At 50.3% G+C, this 19,382-nt stretch overlaps 1 protein-coding gene and 1 long non-coding RNA gene across 3 annotated transcripts in view; one reads left to right on the plus strand and one right to left on the minus strand.

The window, feature by feature from the left end:
- NOS1 (nitric oxide synthase 1) overlaps positions 1–19,382 on the plus strand; it is a 182,522-nt gene that overhangs the window by 24,481 nt on the left and 138,659 nt on the right. The gene's annotated exons all lie outside the window — the stretch shown is intronic.
- Positions 1,551–2,214, minus strand: LOC131489267 (uncharacterized). The gene is made up of 2 exons (XR_009250452.1): positions 2,129–2,214; positions 1,551–1,908 (listed from the first exon to the last, which is right to left on the minus strand). It is a non-coding gene; the product is annotated as an uncharacterized LOC131489267 (long non-coding RNA).

Consider the following 19,382-nt stretch of genomic DNA (forward strand, 5'->3'; position numbering starts at 1 on the left):
CTCCTACCTTTCAATCCAGGCAATCGCATTCCTTGGTATTTACTCAAAGGAGGGGAAATCTTTTGTCCACACAAAACCCTGCAGACAGATGTTTTCAGCAGCCTTACTTATAATTACTACGATTTGGAAGCAACCAAAATACCCTTCAGTAGGTGAGTGGATAAAGTGTGGCCCACCCACACAATGCAATGTTATTTAGAGAAATGAGCTAGCAAGCCATGAAAAACGTGAAGGAACGTTAAATGTCTATTACTAAGTGAAGGAGGCCAATCTGAAAAGGCTACGTTCTGTATGATTCCAACTATAGGACATTCTGGAAAGGGCAACACTAGGGGGAAGAAAAAAATCAGTGGTTGCCAGGAGGTACTGGAGAGGGAGGGATATATAGGCAGAGCAAGGGGATTTCTAGAGCAGGGAAAGTATTCTATCTGATACTGTGATGGTGGATACATGTCATTATACATTTGTCCAAACCCATAGAATGCGCACCACCAAGAGTGAACTTGAATGTAAACTATGGACTCTGGGTGATAACCATGTATCAACACAGCTTCACCAATAGTAACAAACCTCCCACCCTGTGCAGGATGTTGACTGTGGGGGAGGTTGGGAGGGTGGGCAGAAGGATATAGGAACTCTGTGTACTTTCAGTTCAATTTTGCTGCGAACCTAAAACCGCCCTAAAAATTAAAATTTATTTTTTTAAAAAGCATATGCCTAGGGGCACCTGGGTGGCTCAGTCAGTTAAGTGTCCAACTTCGGCTCAGATCTTGATTTTGCGGTCCATTGGTTCGAGCCCCATGTCGGGCTCTGTGCTGACAGCTCAGAGCCTGGAGCCTGCTTCGGATTCTGTGTCTCCCTCTCTCTCTGCCCACCCCCCCCCCCCCCCGCTTGCGCTTTGTCTCTGTCTCTCCCCAAAAATAAACATTTAAAAAATATTTTTTTTAAGCATATGTCTAGAAAAAAGCTAGAATGCCAAAATGTTAATCAGGGTTAATGCAGGGTAGTAGGAATATGTGAAGTGGTTATTTTATTATGTGAGGTTCTTATAAAGTATGACACCTCCCTCCATCTCGAGGCTGGAAGGCAGGAAGGTAGTCTCCTGGGGCCTCAGCTGCTGAATCAGAGCCCTGCCCTCAGCACACCCTTCAGCTTTGGGTCTGAGGCTTCGAGATCTATTCAGGACAGCTATGACCTGGCCTATGGAACTCTCTGGCATGACCCAGGAGGCACCTTCTCTCTCTGGGTAGATATCCTTTGTCTGGAGTGGACTCAGGGAGCACCCAAGCTGCTGAGGAGGTAGGAGGGCCTTGGGCCAGGCTGGCAAAGAAAATGGGGGCTGCTTCAAGGTTTAGAAGGATTCTTAGGGTGGAGAAATAGGGCAGGGGACTGGGCAGGAGCCTGCCTGGACACCAGACCTGGTGCTTGTCCATACACCTGTCCACTTACCTTCCTATCTCTTTTGCCTGTCCGTCTGTCCATCCATCCATCCATCCATCTGCCTATCTGCCTGTCTGCCAGTCCCTGCTCTCATGCATCCATTTAATTCGTTTAGTCCACAAATATTTATTGAGCACCTACTATGTGCCAGGAACTAGGCTAGGACTGGGACGTTGCTGTGTGTGAACTGGGCGGACACAGTCCCTGCCCTCCTAGGGCTAACACTCTAGTGTGGGACACAGCAAGAACAAGTAAACAAACAGATAAGTATATAATCACAAGTCGGGCAAAGACTCAGGGGGAGACGACCAGGCTGCTGCCTGTCTCCTTCCGGCTGGCCCTCCATCCGCGAACGCTGGTACCTCTCCTGACGTTGCTCGCTCTGTCCTGCTAACGAGGGGGTCTGCGCCACCGAACTTGCCTCCGCTCTTGCCCCAACTCGCCCATTTGTGAGCATTTCTGGGGCACCTGTTAAAGATACAGATTTCTGGAGACACCCACGCGGGTGCCCTGAGTGTTTTAACCAGCTCTCTGTTGTGAAAGGCTGCTGTGCACTGCCCGGGGAGGGAGGGGGAGCCTGGAGCTCCACCTTCTCCCCCTCCCTTCAGCTGCAGCCCTGTCATCTCAGGTACAGTCCCAGGATCATGGGGACATCTGGGTCCAGGTCACAGGGCCCCAGAGGACTCACCTGGGCTCGTTCTCACGGCCTGGGGCCCTGGGAGGGAGGGCTTGCCGGGGCCGGAGGGCAGACCTGCTCAGTGCCAGGCTGCCAGGAGCTCGAGGAGGCCAGGCCTCTGGGAAAGCAAGGAGAAAGGCGCCCACGGGATCCGCCCGCCCAGCTCTGAAGCAGAAGGAGGAGGAAGAGGAGGAGCCTTGAAGGGTCTCCGCAGGTAGGAGGCCTGGGCAGGGAGGAGCAGAGCCCTTCTGCCTGGTGGGGAGGGGCCTCTTCTGCCAAGACTTGGTAAAGAGCCCTCAGTGAGGCCCAGCCCAGGTACCGCCCACCTGACCATCCTGGGCAGGGTCTGAATTTGGTTAAGGAAATTGTCCCGCTGAAGGCACTGGAGGGGTCAGGGCAAGTTTGCCCCGGGGAAGAGGGGAATTAGGAAGGTGTTCCTAGGGGTGGCAACAGTGGGAGCCAAGAATGGGGCTTTTCAGCATATTCGAGAGAGATCCACACCATTCTCATTTCCTGAAGCTCCCGGTACACAGGAAAAGGAGGAAATTTCTAAACAGAGTGTTAAAAACTTGCTGCTGTATTTTAAATGCTTGCAATGAGCTAATGGGACCGCATTTAACACCCAGCCCACAACAGGGCAATACAAGTGTGCTGGTCCTAGGAAAATGAAGGGATTTGTTTTCAATATTGATTTATGGCACACGGCAGGTGCCATAGCCTGGGGCTGGCCAGAAGTTAAAAGCTGTCCGATGAACGTCCCTGCTTGGGACCCTATCACTGCATCTTGGTGACTGTGTGAGTGACCCCACAGTCATTCGGTTCAGAGATTCAGAGACAAGGGGTATCTGCCTTTGAAGTTCCTGCTCCGGGCAGAAGGAGGCCTGCGGGCACTAGGGAGACAAGTAGGACTTCAGTGAGGGGACCTGGGGGGTGTGGCTGTGTTGCAGAGTCACGGAGCACAATGGCCAAGGAAGAATTCTGGACACGTATGGTGCCACTTAGTAAGTTTATTTGAGTAGCACAGAGACAGGACCTGTGGGCAGAAAGGGCTTGCCCTTTTGCTGTATGAAGCTGGTGATAAGACGAGGAGTGTTTGAGGGGAAGGGGACGTGCGGGGAACAGCAGATTAGCAGTGTCTTCTTCAAAATTCTACTCGTAAAATTACTTTCGCAAGCTTTCCCTGGTGCTTATCGTCCAGTTCGCTATGGACTGTCCTTCAGATGTGCAGGCAGCCATGAGACCCTTGGAGAACGTAGCCACCGGCACGAATCTGATCCTTATCGGAACTGCGCAGGCTGAAGTTCAGCCTGCCGAGCTAAGGGTGAACGTTTTTCTGCTTCCGTCCCTCATCAGTGGGATGAGGCAGGCCACTGTGGGAGCGTGAAGGAAGCATCTCACCCAACCCGGGAGAGCCAGGGGGACTTCCTAGAAGAGGCGGCTCTCACCTGGGACCTGGAAGATGAGCAAGCATGAGCCATGTAAGGAAGGGCGCAAAGGGGGCTCCTGAGGAAGGAATAGCAGGGACTGGACAGAAGAGGCTGGAGCCCTTGGTAGGACTGCTGAGAACGGAGAGGTGCGTCGGCAGATACAGAGAAGGATGTCCTCTCGGGTGTATTCAGGAACTCGGCCTTTAATTCCTGAAGTCGGTTCAGCCAGACTCGCTTTGCTTATGGATATCGCCAATGCGGATTTTTGCATATATTTGGGTTCTTTGCTGACACATCGGAAAATACAGAAAAGCAAAAACAGTTGGGGTGTTTGTCATGATTGGGAAATGCACGGGAAGCCTGTGGCTTTCTCTTTCCCACCCAAACCAGTAACGTGAAAATAATGGCTTCCGTTCCTGGAGAGCCCAGTGGGTGGGTGTCTGGCCTCAGGACTGTATAGACAAGAGATAGAAAGATAGAGGAATCAGTGATATATGATGTATATGTTAACTATTACAAACTTTAGCTATTATATATAATTATTAAATATATAAGATATATTACTTATCTGTTGCCACATAAACTGGTCACCACAAACGTAATGGCTTAAAACAACACACAGCTATGGTCGCAGTTTCCATGGATCAGGAAGCTGGGTTTGGCCCAGCTGGTTCCTTTGCTTCATGATCTCTTATGAGACTGCAGTCAGGGTATCAGCCTGGAGTGAAGTCTCCTCCGAAGGCTCAGCTGAGGACAGCTCTATTTCCAAGCTCCCGTGCCAAGCGCTTAAGAATAACAACACGTTTGTGGGGTACCCACCCCCGTCCTCTCAGCATCATATCTATGCCTCTGGCACCCCTGACTGCTTCCTTGTCCCATCTCCTCCCTATCTCTGACGCAGGGCTGTTTGTGAATGTTTTGGGGGCTTCAGTTCCCAAGGGAGAGATCTGACTGCCTGGCTGGATTTTGAGGGCCAGCCTTCACCATAAGACTCAGGCTTGCCCAGGATTTTGCTTGTTCCCACGGGAGTCCCTGACCACATGACATAGAAATAAACCCTTGCTGGGGCGCCTGGGTGGCTCAGTCGGTTAAGCATCTGACTTCGGCTCAGGTCGTACATCTCATAGCTCGTGAGTTCGAGCCACATGCCAGGCCCTCTGCTGTCAGCACGGAGGCTGCTTTCAGATCGTCTGTCTCCCTCTTTCTCTGCCCCTCCCGCCCAGCACATGAGTGCACAAACCCTGACCTTGACCCTTGTTAGCGTGTGAATCTCCTCAAGGCCAGTCCGCCACACCCAAGGGGGAATGTAGTCTCATACACTCATTTATTCTCTCACTCATTCATTCACTCCACACTTTGTGTTCACACTTACTGTACGGGCAGGCACTGTGTTGCTCAAAAAATGTATCATTCCTCCCCTCCTAGAGTTAAGTATGGGTATAAATCAAGTACAGGTTTACAAAAACGGGAGTTATGTTCTGTATTAGAGGTGTGGGGGGCTGGCCTGGCTCTGCTTTGTGTAAGTCTAGAGAAATTAGCAACGAGTTGCCTCTCTTGGAAGGAGTAGAGGCTGAGCCAGAAGGGAAGCAGCGAGGAAGGGGCACTTCGGACACAGGGAACTGTATGTGCGAAAGCACCGAGGTACAAAATGGCAATGATATATTTGAGGCAAGCTGGAAAGTCCATCATGTGTAACATTTTGGTGAAAGGGGTAACAGGAATGGGGAGTGGACAGAACAAAATTGGAAGAGAGAAAGAGAGACCTTTTTTAAAAAGGGTGGGATCCCATACAGTAAGATGTAGCATTATGGTCTCGCCATTCCATGGTCCTTCTGTCCTGACCCGAGAAGCCAGCTGTCACACGCAAACAGCTCTGAGGCGGGCACATTCTGTTCAGCCTGCAGTGCTATATCTTGTTGGGTTTGCTCTGGGGGTGAATTGCCCGATTTAAAATTCAGATTTTACATTAAAAGAACAAAGCTCAGGGTGCCTGGGTGGCTCAGTCGGTTGAGCATCTGACTTCAGCTCAGGTCACGATCTCGCGGTCCGGGAGTTGGAGCCCCACATCAGGCTCTGTGCTGACAGCTCGGAGCCTGGAGCCTGCTTCGGATCCTGTGTCTCCCTCTCTCTTTGCCCCTCCCCCGCTCATGCTCTGTCTGTCTCTCTCTCTGTCAAAAATAAATAAACATTTAAAAAATTTTTAGATCAGATCATCTGGCCACGCTGGATCTTCCACATTCCCACCTGGAACGATCGGCCAGAGCTGAGGGGCGGGCGTGGGTTCAGCATCCCCTGGGTGCAACAGGGCACCTAGGGTGGTCGCACTGAGGGTCCTAAGCTCTCCGCTACCCTTTCCAGCCCCGGCACCTAAAGGGGCTGATCTGGGCTGTTCTCCAGAGGCCAGGCTGGCTGAGTCGGCTTCAAGGCAGCTCTAATCTGCCCAGACAGAGGGAAGCAAGGGAAAGAGGGCAGGGAAATGGAGAGAGAAGAGCCCAGCAAGCCCCTGCATGTCTTTCTGCCTCGTCCCAGGCGATTCTCAAAGTTCTTCTTCTTCATCTGTGCCCCTCCTTATCCCCCCACCCCACCCCGTAATCTCGTACTCACAGCTAAGAATCCAGTGCCAGGAAGAGTGGAGTTCACCACTTCCCCTGAAGCAGGAGGAATAAAGACATCACCTCACGGGTTACTGCGGGAAGAAACGGGCTCATATCCATAAAGTGGTGGGCACAGTACCTGGCACTTTGTTCGAGAAAAGACAAATGCGTCTGTGCATTAATATTTCTTCAATCGAGTTCTTTCTCGAAGTGTCTGTAGCAGACGTGGTCAGTGCCCTGCACCGATCCGTTACGATTTTTTCACCATATTTGTGCACACTGGCTCCCCGTGTGCGTTCACTCCCAACAGCCGGAACCCGCTTTGCCTGGGAGAGAAGCCGAGTATCTGGGAACTTGCATCCTCCTGGGGGTGGTCCCTGCCCGGTGATTGAGCGGGAGGGGTGTGGCGTCCTCACACCCTAAGGGGGACAACTCTGGGGTCTTGTCTACACTGTCTGCAGCACTTCCCTACAAGACCGAGCCTCTGGCGACTTTACTGATAGCACACCCCTCTCTTGGTCACCTTCCCTCCCTGTTCCCACCTCCCTTTCTCCCCTGCCAGTTCTCGTGGACACGTATCCCAATCAGTCACTGCCATACAAATCCTCATCTCAGGGTCTGCTTCTGGGGAACCCAACCAGAGGCGTGATCTCTTTTCATCTCAGCCTTCCAAATGCCCCTCCCTCCCAACCTGGTTCCCTCGCCTCCTTGCTCTCCCCACCTCCTCCCTGCTCTGCCTTCCCCTCCCGGCCGCCTTACCCGGGCACCTCCACCACCGACTTGGAAACAGATGGCATCATCTGGGCGAGAGAGCTCCCTTTGTGGTGATTTATGATCCTTGATTGGGCAGCCGTTATTTTTAGCTGCCTCTCTCCACCTTCTGCTGCCCTCCGCGGTGGAGAAAATTCTGCCCTGGTTTGTGGGCATAAGAGGGTGTCTATGTCAGTGGTCTTCAACTGAAGACACTTTTGCCCCCCACACCCCTCCCCAGAGACATTTGGCAATGCTGGGAGGCGTTTTTGGCCCTCACACTCACAGCTGGGGCAGAGGGTGCTCCTTGTGTCTGGTGGGTAGACTGGGGACACGGGCAAATAACCTACAAGGCACAGGACAGCCCTCCCCCACTCACAAAGAATCATCAGGTCCCAAATGTCAGTGGTGCTGAGGTTGAGAGCCCCTGGGCTATGTGTCTCTACTTCCTTTATTTTGTCACAGGACGAGGATGTCATGTTCTCCTCCTGGAAATATAGAGGGGAAAAAACCAAGATGCTGTGTGGGCTGCTGTTTGGAGCTTGCAATGAGAAAAGGCCCAGAAGTGCTAACACCTAACACATGTTGGCATTGGCTCTATGCTAGACCTGTAGCAAGAGGCTTATGCCATTAGGTACATTCTTTCTCACGGACGCCCTATGAGATGGGGACTCTTAATACTCCCCGTTTTGCAGGTTAAAAAATTGAGGCTCAGAGAGGTAGGGAGTGTGACTGTTGATGAGCACATTTGAGACGAGACTGTCCATGCCCTTAACCACTACACTAGATTTAGTCCACTGGCGAACAGCTTATAGAATGCTTACTCCAAACAGGATACAGCTACGCCTGTTTATTGCGTAAGAGGCATCTGTGGTCCCAGCTTGAAAGCAGGCTGGGTGGGTACCCAGGAGAACTGACCGTCAGACGCAATTACCAAGGCTCTGGCCTCATGAGGGGGTAAGGGCCTATCCCTACGGATGTTCCAAGTCGGACAGGTGTGGGTCACCGATGGCCCTCCGAAGCCTCTCCTTGCGATGTATCAGTCAGCTTCTACTGTGTAACAATCCACCCCCAAATGCAAATGCTTATGATTTTAAGTCACTATTTAAGTTCCTAATGCCGCAAGTTGGCACTGTAGGCTGGGTCAGGTTGAGTGGTGCTTCCGGTTTCCAGGGGGCTCGTTCATGCATCGGTGGTCAGCTAACCAGATCAACTGGGGGCTGGCTGATCTGGAAAGCTTTAAGCTAGGATGGTTTGCCCCTTCCCCAGGTAGCCTCTCAGCCTCCAGCAGGCGATTCTAAACTTGTAAATGTAGTGGTACAGGACTCAAAGAGCATGATAGCAGCTACAAAGGACTCCTGAAACCTATACGGGGCACTAGAAAATGTCACTTCTGCTGTATTTCGTTGGTCAAGCAAGTTACACAACCAGTGCAAATTCAAGGGGCGGTGAGGTAAACTCCACCAACTTAGGAAGAGTCACACAATGTTGCTGTCATTTTTTGTCATCTGCCATGGGGGCGTGTTCCTTCCAGGCCCAGGTCCGGTACTTATGTACAGTCTTTGTGGATGGTGGCACCAGCACTTAATCTGGCTCTGAGAAGTTGTCAGTTACTTAGCTATGTAGCCTTGGAAAGTTACTTAGCTTCTCTGGACCTCGGTTTTGGTTGGTTGTTTTTTTCAGTTACATTACAGGTAAAATATTCCCCTCCTGCCTGCCTCGTAGGTTGTCATAAAGCTCAAATAAGATAGTGGAGAAAGGAAGGCCTATTATTTCATAATCTGTCCTTGAAACAGAAGGAGGCCCGGCTGTTTACGCTGGGCACGTGCATCTCTCCCCCTGAGCTGAGGCTCCTGTAATTCATCAGTAGCCAAAGCTTGACAAGCCCCCAGTGGTTCTCCATCAATCCTCCTGTCTATTTTCCCAGGGAAAACCCAAGTGGCTGGGCCAGAAAAATCTCAGGACCTTTTTTCCTTCGAGTTCAAATATTAAGCATGGACCAAGGGCTCCTCTTATGGCTTTGTTATTTAGTCTAAAAGCAAATTTTTGAGATCCGTGCCCTGAGCTCGTCTCAGTGAACCTCTCTCACTGGCAAAGCCTCTCTCCCAATTGACAAACAACAAACACAGCCTGTGTGCTCTGGGACGTATCCTAGGTCCTGAGAGAGCACGAAAGAGCTGGGTCCTCCCAGTGGGGTCAGGTCTGTGGAAGAGGATCAGGCCGGCTCAGTGCACGGTGGCCCTCCTGCAAAGATCATAGCAAGCCTCCCACAAGCCTGGGGAAACTGAGGCCAGAGGCATTAAAAGAGGAGCTTGATTATCCATGCTGGGATCATGGGTCTTGGGACTATTTGGAGAAGAGGAGAGAGAATGAACATTGTCATTCACTTATTACAACTGATTCACACTATTCAGGGCTGGCTTTGTGACAGTGTCCCCTCCCTGTCAAGGCTAGGGACCATTCCTGTCCCATTCGCTGTTGTAGCCCTATGCACAGCACTGGGTCCTGTCTACGAGATGCGGAGAGGTGTGGAATGGTCTCATTTAATGCTCCAACAACGTATCCAAGTGGGTACCATTATTACCATCCCCATTTTGCAGATGACAAAGCTGAGGGCAGGGAGAGGATTGAAGTCACGCAGCTGGGAGGTGGCAGAATCAAGATTCAGACCGGGTCTGTCTGGCTCTGAAGTTCATACTCTTCACGGTTGCACGGTGTCCCTTCAACTCCGCTGGCTCCATAATAGTCCAGGACTTTGGACAGGGTTCAGGAGGGTTACAGACGAGCACCTGCAAAGCAGAGAGATGACCCGGTGGGGCGGCGGGGGGTGGGGTGGGGGGGCGCTCTTCCTGGGGAGGGGGAGGCAAACCACTGTTCTCTCTGGCCTCCTCCAGATCAAATGCACCCTGCCCCCGCTTCTGGTGCCAGCGTGTCATGTAGCAACAGGGACCAATTTGGACTTTTTGTACTGATTTCACACTTATTACATACTTACTTGTAGCAGGCACTGCTCAGAGCTTGGCAGAAGTCATAGCCACAAGAGCAAAGCCCAGGAGGTCCATCAGGCCTTGCAAACAGTCACTGCACACCCAGGGCCCTCTGGAAGGAGCACAATTAGAAAAATAAGGGACCAAATGGACATTTAAGGTGCCTCCTCTTTTCCCACCCCTTATAACAAAAAGAATCCTGCTTTCTCCTGCGTGCACGGGAAGTAAGTTTTTAAAAAAGCATTATTGAGCATGGCTGTGTGCCAAACTCTGTGTGTTCCCCATGGTCGTTGATCATATTCTTACAGTGCCGCTACGTTTATTCTCCCACATGGAGGGATTCCATGAAAATAGGAGTCAAATGATGTCACTCCCTGTTCAAAACCTTCCGGTGACTTCTGGGGCGCCTGGGTGGCGCAGTCGGTTAAGCGTCCGACTTCAGCCAGGTCACGATCTCGCGGTCCGTGAGTTCGAGCCCCGCGTCAGGCTCTGGGCTGATGGCTCGGAGCCTGGAGCCTGTTTCCGATTCTGTGTCTCCCTCTCTCTCTGCCCCTCCCCCGTTCATGCTCTGTCTCTCTCTGTCCCAAAAATAAATAAAAAAACGTTGAAAAAAAAAAAAAATTCAAAACCTTCCGGTGACTTCCGAGAAGACTCAGAGTGAGGTCCAATGTCCTCACCGTGGTCCATAAAGCCCCCATTATCTCTAGGGTCTTTTCCTATCGCTCCCTTCTCACTGGCTCTGCTCAAACCACACTGCTGTTATACCTCAGGACCTTTGCACTGGCTGTTCCCTCCAGCTAGAAACCTATTCCCCCAAGTATCCACATGTCTCATTCCCCCACTGACATCAGGTTTCTGATGAAATGATTCCTCACCAAAGAGGCCTTTGCTGACCACCCAGCATCCCCTCTCCCCACCATGTCCCTACCCTGTCCTATTTCTCTCCAGATCCCCATTATCCCCAGACACACCAGAACATCAGATGTAAGCTTCATGAGTGCAGGTAGCTGAAGTGTCCACTCTGTGTCCCCGGGGCCTAGCACAACACCTGGCACTTAGGAGGTGCTCAAAAAGCATTTGCGGAATGAATGAACAAATGATGAGTGACCCTGGCAGATTAGAGTGAATGATCCTGCTTACAGATGAGGAACCTGAGACTCTGAGGTGAAGGGACCCCCCACCCTGTAAGAAGGCACCAGATGAGGAAGAGGACATAGGTCTATGACCTTCATAATATTCCGTCCTCTGATCTTCTATTGTTAGACTCTTACATCGTTTCCTCTCTCCAGTCAGTAACTTGATGACCCTCCTTATACATTCACCTTTTGTCCTGTGTCTGTTCATTTTCTTCAGATTTTCTTACCTTGTTTTCCCTGTTTCTGCCACTGTATTCTGGAGGCTTAGATTCCAATTATTATTATTATCATAAAATAGCTTCACGGACTAGATCTTGCTTCAGATAATTATTTGATATTTGCATTGTCAATAACCACCGGCAAAAAAATAGATCTATCTTTTCATTTTCCTGGTTTTATCACTCAGTATCACCATCCTCTCCACCACATTCTTGGATTATTTATCTTGATTTATTATTTGGTCAATTGGGGCTTATATCGGGGTCCTTTTTTTTTTTAAGGACACATAGGTGGCAAACTGTGTAAGCCTGTGTGAGAATGCATTTCTGGTGCCTTCCCACATAAAGGCAATTTGAAGAGTGCAGAGTTCTTGGATTATGATTCGTTACCCATGACTCGGTGTGTGTGTGTGTGTGTGTGTGTGTGCACGATGTGCATGCGTGTGCACGCACACACGTGTGAAAGTACTGTGTTCAACTGTCATAAACATACAGTAAAACGCAGAAATCTTTAATTAAAAATTTCGACAAACAAGTTACCCATGTAACCATCAACCAGGTCAAGATAGAAAATATTTCTACCACCACGGAATGTTCCCCCTGGGTTCTTTGTCTTCATTCTTCCACCCATATGATGCATTCTGAGAGTACTATGGTCTCTTTTCGTCCGTTCTTGCACCCTGATTATTTTAAGGAGGCTCCATGCCCAAGCAGGGCTTGAACTCATGACCCCGAGATTGAGAGTCATAGGCTCCACCGACTGAACCAGTCGGGTGCCCCTCTTGCACTCTATATAAATGGAATCACACAGTACGACCCTTATGTCTGGCTCAGCTCAGTCAACACAACACCTTTGGGATTCATCCACCCTGTTAGACGTACCACTGGTTTATTCCTTGTATTGTTTCCATCTGAGTAGGATTCCACTGAATTAATATACCAGTTTGCTTTTCCATTCTCCCACAGATGGACACTGGGGTGGTTTCCAGTTTGGGACTACTGTTCTCGTGCAGGTCTTTTTTCGGACATCGGGTATGTGTGTGGGAGAGGAATTGCTAGATCATAGAGACAGTCAATGTTTACCTTTGTAAGAACCCGTCAAACAGTTTTCCAATAGTTCCACATCCTGAACAGCTCTTGAAATTGCCAGGGTTTCAAACAACTGTTGTGTTTTTGTTTTTGTTTTGTTTTTGCTTTTGCCTTGTTCCAACCATTCTGATGGGTGTGGAGGGAGGGTGTGTGGTTTTAATTTGTGTTTCTCTGATGACCGGTATTATCCATCTTTTCATGTCCTCATTGATTGTCCTTTAGTCTCTGGCTTAGTTTTAATCTTCCGTTTCCTGTTTCCACTGTAGCTTTTAATTCAGCAGTCATGCTCGCCTCTCTTCATTCAGCCTTCCCTAATCTCAGCTATGCCTCTTTCGTGAATGCTTCCTATGGTTTCTTAGAGGTGGCATTCCTTAGAGTTGTCTCAAGAACACAGATTAGAAATTTGATAGTTGACCCTGATTCCTTTATGATCTTCCCATTACATAAGGATACACCATTCTTTCCGATACACCATCTCCTATTTGCTCGTTCTTTCTATGGGAGCTTTCTGCTGCTACAGTGCAGGCAACTGAGCCACGTTTTTCTAAGATTAGGCATCCTGTTGGTCCTTTGGGGCCCAGTAGAAGTCAGAAGGGGAAAATTGAAGTTGTTACAGTGAAACATGTCTCGTTTGGGATTCCAGCCACGTGGGGGAGCGGGCTGGAGACTTGCGCCATGGGCAACCTCATCGGGAAGTTCAGCTTTAGGTCAAATAGTATCCTTTCTCTGGTAATCGTGGAAGCAGGGGGAAGTTGAGGTAGTGTCCTTAGTCCCTCGCCAAGCCTGTCTTTCCTCAGTGGCAGTCGGCCGTGGCAGTCGGCCATGGCAGCACCATGGGGTTCCTTCCCTCTAACATGGCGGCCCCTACTGCATCCTTCCCATAGGCACCAGCTGGATTAATTGAGCTGCTTGTTACTCCCTGTTCCTGACAGTGGTATGCTCGGGGACCTCTCCTGCTGACTTGACAGTGACTTACTCTTTCTCACATGAACTTCCACGGATCTGTTTCGACCTCCCTCCCATCTAATCCCATCTATACTCTATCTTGCATAACTTATCTGAAGTTTTGGGCAACGTGGATGCCAAGCTTCCTTAGTTTACGGCACCAATAAAGGCTTTCCCCCTGGATTTTATATTTCATTACTAGCTTCAACAGATATCCTGAAGAGGAACATAGACCCAGCTCCAAAAGCCATCAGCCAAGCCCAGAATTCCTTTGCTGTCCCCCGAAGCCACAGGAAGCTGGCATCTAATTAAATAGAGATCAGACCTCACCTGATAACCCACTCATTGTATTTTATTACACAACCCAGGAACCCTCTTATTAAATCTAAATTGCTCACATAACTGAGTGTACCGTAGATGTTTAATCATGGCCCAGGGCCTGTTTTTCTGCTCGAACTAAAGCACTTCCAGGTCTGGAGAAAAGGGAAGAGGAATTATTACACTAAAGCCCCTGAAGCTGTGGAAGGGCTTTTGTTTTTAAATGAGGGGCAGTCTGAGGGGCACCTGGGTGGCTCGGTCGGTGCTAAGCATCCGACTTCGGCTCAGGTCGTGATCTCACGGTTTGTGAGTCAAACCCGCGTCAGGCTCTGTGCTGACGGCTCCGAGCCTGGAGCCTGCTTCGGATTCTGTGTCTCCCCCTCTCTCGGCCCCTCCCCTGCTCACGCTCTGTCTCTCTGTGTCTCTCAATAATAAATAAACGTTTAAAAAAATTAAAAAATAAATAAATGGGGGAGTCTGAGGCCGGCCCTTCCCTCAGAAATGGTTCCCTCCTCCCCCCAACCCCCCCAGCACCTTTGAAGTTAGGCCAAGTCCACCCCAACTAAGTCAACAGCCCAGGCTTCGGCCAAGCCATAGATCAAGAGGTGGAGCCAGCAGTCTTCTCCTTCCGGGCTCTGAGGAGTGCGCCCAACATCTCCACTGAGTGCATGCATTCTGCATCCCATTGTACAGATGAAGAAACCCAGGCTCAGAATGGTCCAGTGGGGGGTCACACAGCCAGTGTGTGGCACAGCTGAGATTTGGACCCATATTTTATTTCCATTACTTCTCAGAGCAGACTGATGAGTTACGTATGATTATTTCCACTTTACCGGGAGGCAACTGACACCCCAGGGGATAAAACTGAGTGCCAAGCTCCCCCCACCCCATCCCCGGTTCGGATGTGGTGGAGCTGAGACTCAGCCCAGGCAGAAGGGTCGAGGAACCTGCTGGTTGTTCAGGACAGAGATGTGACCTGATGGGAGAGTCTGGGGACAGGATAGCGGGTACCTGACTGCCGAAGCCTCCAGAGTTGGTGGGGGAGGGAGTAGGTAGATGATGACTGAAGTCTCCAGACCGGGGGGGGTGGGGGTGGGGGGCGGGGGGAGGGGTAAAAGGAACAAAGAAACCTGTATGGGATGAGACAGAAGAGGCAACCACAGGATGAAGTGGGGCCGAGGCAGGGCAGCTGTGAAAATCGAAGGAAGAAGTTCTTTCGAATGACTGGGGGTCATCAAAGCCAAAGCTTCCTTGGAAGGGGTGCGGGATAGAGTAGGCTGGTCTGACACCTGATTCAGGAAGTCTGGGGCCAGCTCGGAAATATACATTTCTAACACCTTCCCACTTGACGTCCATGCTGCTGCTCCAAGGACCACCTTGAGAACCTAGCCCATCACGGAGGTGTGGCTTCAGTAAGAGGAGGGAATATTTGCATGGTTGGGGTTCAAGGTGCTCAGCCAGGTCCCTGAGCTTTTCCCCCTTTCTCTCCTGGCCTGGCCCTTCCTGTGGTCTCCCCCAGACCCTCCATTTATTTCTCGCCCTCTCTTTTGAATGGAGGAATAGCCCACACCCAATATGGCGCACTAATCTGAAAGGCACAGGCTTGGTGGATTTTTTTTAATGTTTTTTTAGTTATTTTTGACAGAGAGAGAGAGAGAGAGAGAGCATGAGCAGGGGAGGGGCCGAGAGAGAGGGAGACACAGAATCCGAAGCAGGCTCCAGGCTCCAAGCTGTCAGCCCAGAGCCCGACGTGGGGTTCGAACTCACAAACCGCGAGATCACGACCTGAGCCGAAGTCGGACGCTTAACCGACTGAGCCACACAGGCATCCCATTTTTTTTTTTAATGTTTTGGTGGATTTTTACAAGGATATCCACCTGCATTGCCAGGTGTATATCTGGATCAAGATGCAGAACATTTCCGGCACACCTTGCAATCTCACTCGTGAGCTCTCGTAACCAATAACCCACCCCTAGAGGTCACTACGATTCTGGAAGGTACAGGGTCCTTCCTCTTGAACTTGCTAAGATGGAAGCACACAGAATGTTCTCTTTGTGCCATAGGCCCCTTCTTGATAGTTGGACAGTGTATTTTTATTTCTCGCTCCACAACACTCTCTCCAGAAAGTGCGGGTTACTGTGCCCGTCGACAATTCCCCGTGCCTCTTCCTCTCTACAAGTTGTGTCTCCTCAAGACTCTCCTACTGCTCATCGCTCTGGGCCTGACAGAGGTTTCTGTATTATCTGTTTCAATTCTCGAAACGGCCCTGTAAGGAAGGTGTTTCTTTTCCTGCCATTTTACAGATGAGGTTCAGAGAGGTGAAGACATTTGCCCCAGATCCCACAGCCTATAAGAAGCAGCCTCAGCCAGCTTGAATCCAGACCCTGCCCTTGACCACTGGATGATCCTGCCTTCCCTCCCGTTGGAGCCCTGGGACCCACTAGACATGCCATCAATGTTTGCTAACTGACTAGGTGAAGTGAACCCCCTTAAAACAGCTGTCAGTCTTGCTGTTTGGTTTTTTGGAGTTGCTATGTTGAAAGCGCCTAGGATTACTTCCCAGGCAGTAGGTCAAAGTCAGACCAGCTTTGCTCATGGGGTGAGCACTGGATTCACGTCCCCAGTGGTCCAGCCTCAGCTGGCCAGTCTGGGAGGCTGAATCCAGGGGCCTGAAGGTTGGGCTCCCTGATGGACGTCTCCAGGAGCCATCAAGGGTGCAATCCAGCGGACTGTTTTTTGAGGCATCCTGGAGCCTTCCTGGACCCCCAGGTGTGACCTTTATGTGGCCAAAGCACAAGGCCGCTTACGTAGGCCATGGAAGGGACCCGTGAGGATGTCAAAAAAGGATCATTTTTTTCTCCCCTGGTTTTTCGAAGCAGAAAAGAGAGAGAGAGAGCTGGGGGAAATGGGCCTAATTATAAACGAGGATTGGCATGAAGTTCATGATGACTCATTTTTTAAATTGGTGTTTGACAAGAACAAGAAAGAACTGAAATCAGGACAATTAGGAAGTAATGAAGAGATTAAAAAACAGAGAGAAACGCAGGTAAAAGAATGAGCCTGGAAGGCCAGGCCTGGAAATGACTAAGTGTGCCTCGGGGCCAGGCTGGGAATGGGCGTCCCACGGGGGATCTGTCTAGAGACAGAGCGACCATCATTGCCTCATTCCAGATCCTTCTGTGGCTTCTCAATGCACATCAGAGAAAATCTCCATGTCTCACCTTGACCTCCAGGTTGTAGTCTAAGTGATGAGCTCATGTCTACCTGTCCAGCCTCATCCCAAGACACGCGGACACTCACCCGTCCACATCAGGATTCTGGCATCCTCAAACACAACTTCAGGGCCTTTGCACATGCTCTCTCCTCTGCCTGGAATACCCCGTCTTCACGTGAGGGGCAACGGTACTCATTCTTGGCCTTCAAGTTTGTATTTCAAGTCAGAGTAAATGTTCCAGAACACCTAGCTGAAGTAAGCCTCCCTGATCATTCTCATTCACTGCACCCTATGGCATCTCTTCATAGCCCTTATCGGGGCTCGCAGTTAAAGCTTTTGTTCATTTGTTTGCACCTATGCTGCCTAGTTCCTCCTCTGAACTATGAAAACGGAGGCCATGGGTATTTTGTTTACCAATACATCACCCAGCACAATGAATTACCCCTAGTAGAGTGAGAAAAGCAGCCACCTAATGCTGTGCTTCCAATGCCAGCTTCAGGCACAGTTGGATCCAGGTGGCTTTGTCAGCAGGAGATCTTTCTCCGTTCACTTAGATCTGCTCTCCTCTGTCTGTCTTCATTCTCAGGCCTTTGTTCTACCAGAATAGCAGCTCCAGTGGGAAAAGAGGCTCTCTTTCTCTCTTTCCTAATCACTTCAGACAGAGTTAAGCCACTATTTATCCATTGGACAGGCCTTCACACTTATCACTTGGGCACCTGCTATGTTCTAGGCACTGCTCTAAGAACCGGGGAGCCATCACTACACGAAAGGGACAGCGTTCTTGTCCTCTTTAGAGCTTATGTTCTAGCAGTGGACGCAGACAACATATAAGTCAGGATAAGAAGGCCTCTAAAATAATTGTAGCTGAGAGGGGGTTGGAGAGTAATGGGCAGGAGATAGCAGATATGTGGTACCTCTGAGTGCCCTGGCCGGAGCCACTGGCTCCTCAACCAACGTCATGGCAGTGAGAGGAAGGGGGGAATTGTTCCCCAAAGGAAGATGGGAAGGAAGATCCCACCCAGAAAAGGGTGGGATGCAGGCAGTCAGGCAAACCCAGGAGATGCCTCCAGCAAGTGCACATGGCGTGTACTCCTCTGTGCCAACTATCGGGGAAAAGGCTCGGGCACTGGATGAGAGAGGTTGTTTCCGGCCCCGTGGCTTAGGGTGGTGGTTCTCACCCCCAGGGCGGGACGATGGGACCAGCCTAGAGACACTAGGGCACTCGAGTGTGTAGAGACCTGACTCGAGACAAATCAGAGCACATTATAGGAGGTCCCCACACACATATCCCTGGCAGTAAGAGAAACTTTCAGGAGCAGAAGAGAAGGACCTAGAATCTCCCACGGGTGCATGAGGGCTGTGTGCACCATCGAACTCACCGGTGGGAAGTGGCACTCCTGGTGGTGACCAGGACTTTATTTCTCTGCAGTAATGTTTTTGCAGCCTTAAAATCAGGCTCGCCCATGAAGGTGCATTGCCTTATCTCTTCTGTAGGTCTCAGAAGAGTGAGAGCCAAGAATTGCAATTGAGTGGTACTAAACGAAAATTGGTGCCAGAAAGGGTCCCTCCCAGAAATAATTGTGCTTTTGGGGAGGCAGCCAAACCTTGGGTGGGGTTTGTTTTCAGCAGGCTTAGAGGCCTTTTGGGGTTCCCTCATGTCTTTGGGAAGTCATCTGAGGCTGTGGGATTTGTGACCAAGGGCTTAGAAATGTCGTCTTGTCCTCAAGATGACCCTCTGGGACAGGAGTAACACCTGATTTTTATCTAAATGCCATCTCAGAATGTTTGGAAATGACTGCCTAGATCACCGCATTGAACACAGATACAGGCTCAGCAGGGAAGTGTGCTGTGATCCTCTAGTAATGTCTGCCCGGGGCAAGGGAAGAGTGGGCTGTGTGCACAGCCCAGCTATTTACCAGCTATTAGCTGATCAAATGGATAATCTCGTGCATCCTGGTGAAAAATGCCCAACTAGAAATAGACGCAGAGCAGTAACAGAGGGATTGTCCTGAGGCCCCTTGTCACGATGAAGGGAAGACTGAGTTCAGACTGCTCCTGGCTCCGTCATGTATGTCCTGCATGACCTTGAGCAAGTTACCTGCCTCTCATAGCCTCGGTTTCCTCATCTCGTTACTACAGCAATGACATCACTCCTATCAAGTAGTATTTTTAAAAAAAATTTTTTTTTAACATTTATTTATTTTTGAGACAGAGAGAGACAGAGCATGAACGGGGGAGGGGCAGAGAGAGAGGGAGACACAGAATCCGAAGCAGGATCCAGGCTCTGAGCCGTCAGCCCAGAGCCCGACGCGGGGCTCGAACTCACGGACCGCGAGATCGTGACCTGAGCCGAAGTCGGACGCTCAACCGACTGAGCCACCCAGGCGCCCCTCAAATAGTATTTTTTAAAGATTAAGTGCAATCATATATGCAAAACGATTCAATACGTTCTATGTCTCAGCTTCCCACCCTGTCCCCCTGCCTGGGGGGTGAGGCAGTGGGGGGAGGTGAGAAGTCAGGAAGGGAAGGGAGAAGAGCCTGGAATAACTGGATAAGGAATGTGTGGAGGGGCTGATCTAGACAGGAAC

This window comes from Neofelis nebulosa, chromosome 11 (genome assembly GCF_028018385.1).
Source record: "Neofelis nebulosa isolate mNeoNeb1 chromosome 11, mNeoNeb1.pri, whole genome shotgun sequence".
NCBI classification, from domain to species: Eukaryota; Metazoa; Chordata; class Mammalia; order Carnivora; family Felidae; genus Neofelis; species Neofelis nebulosa.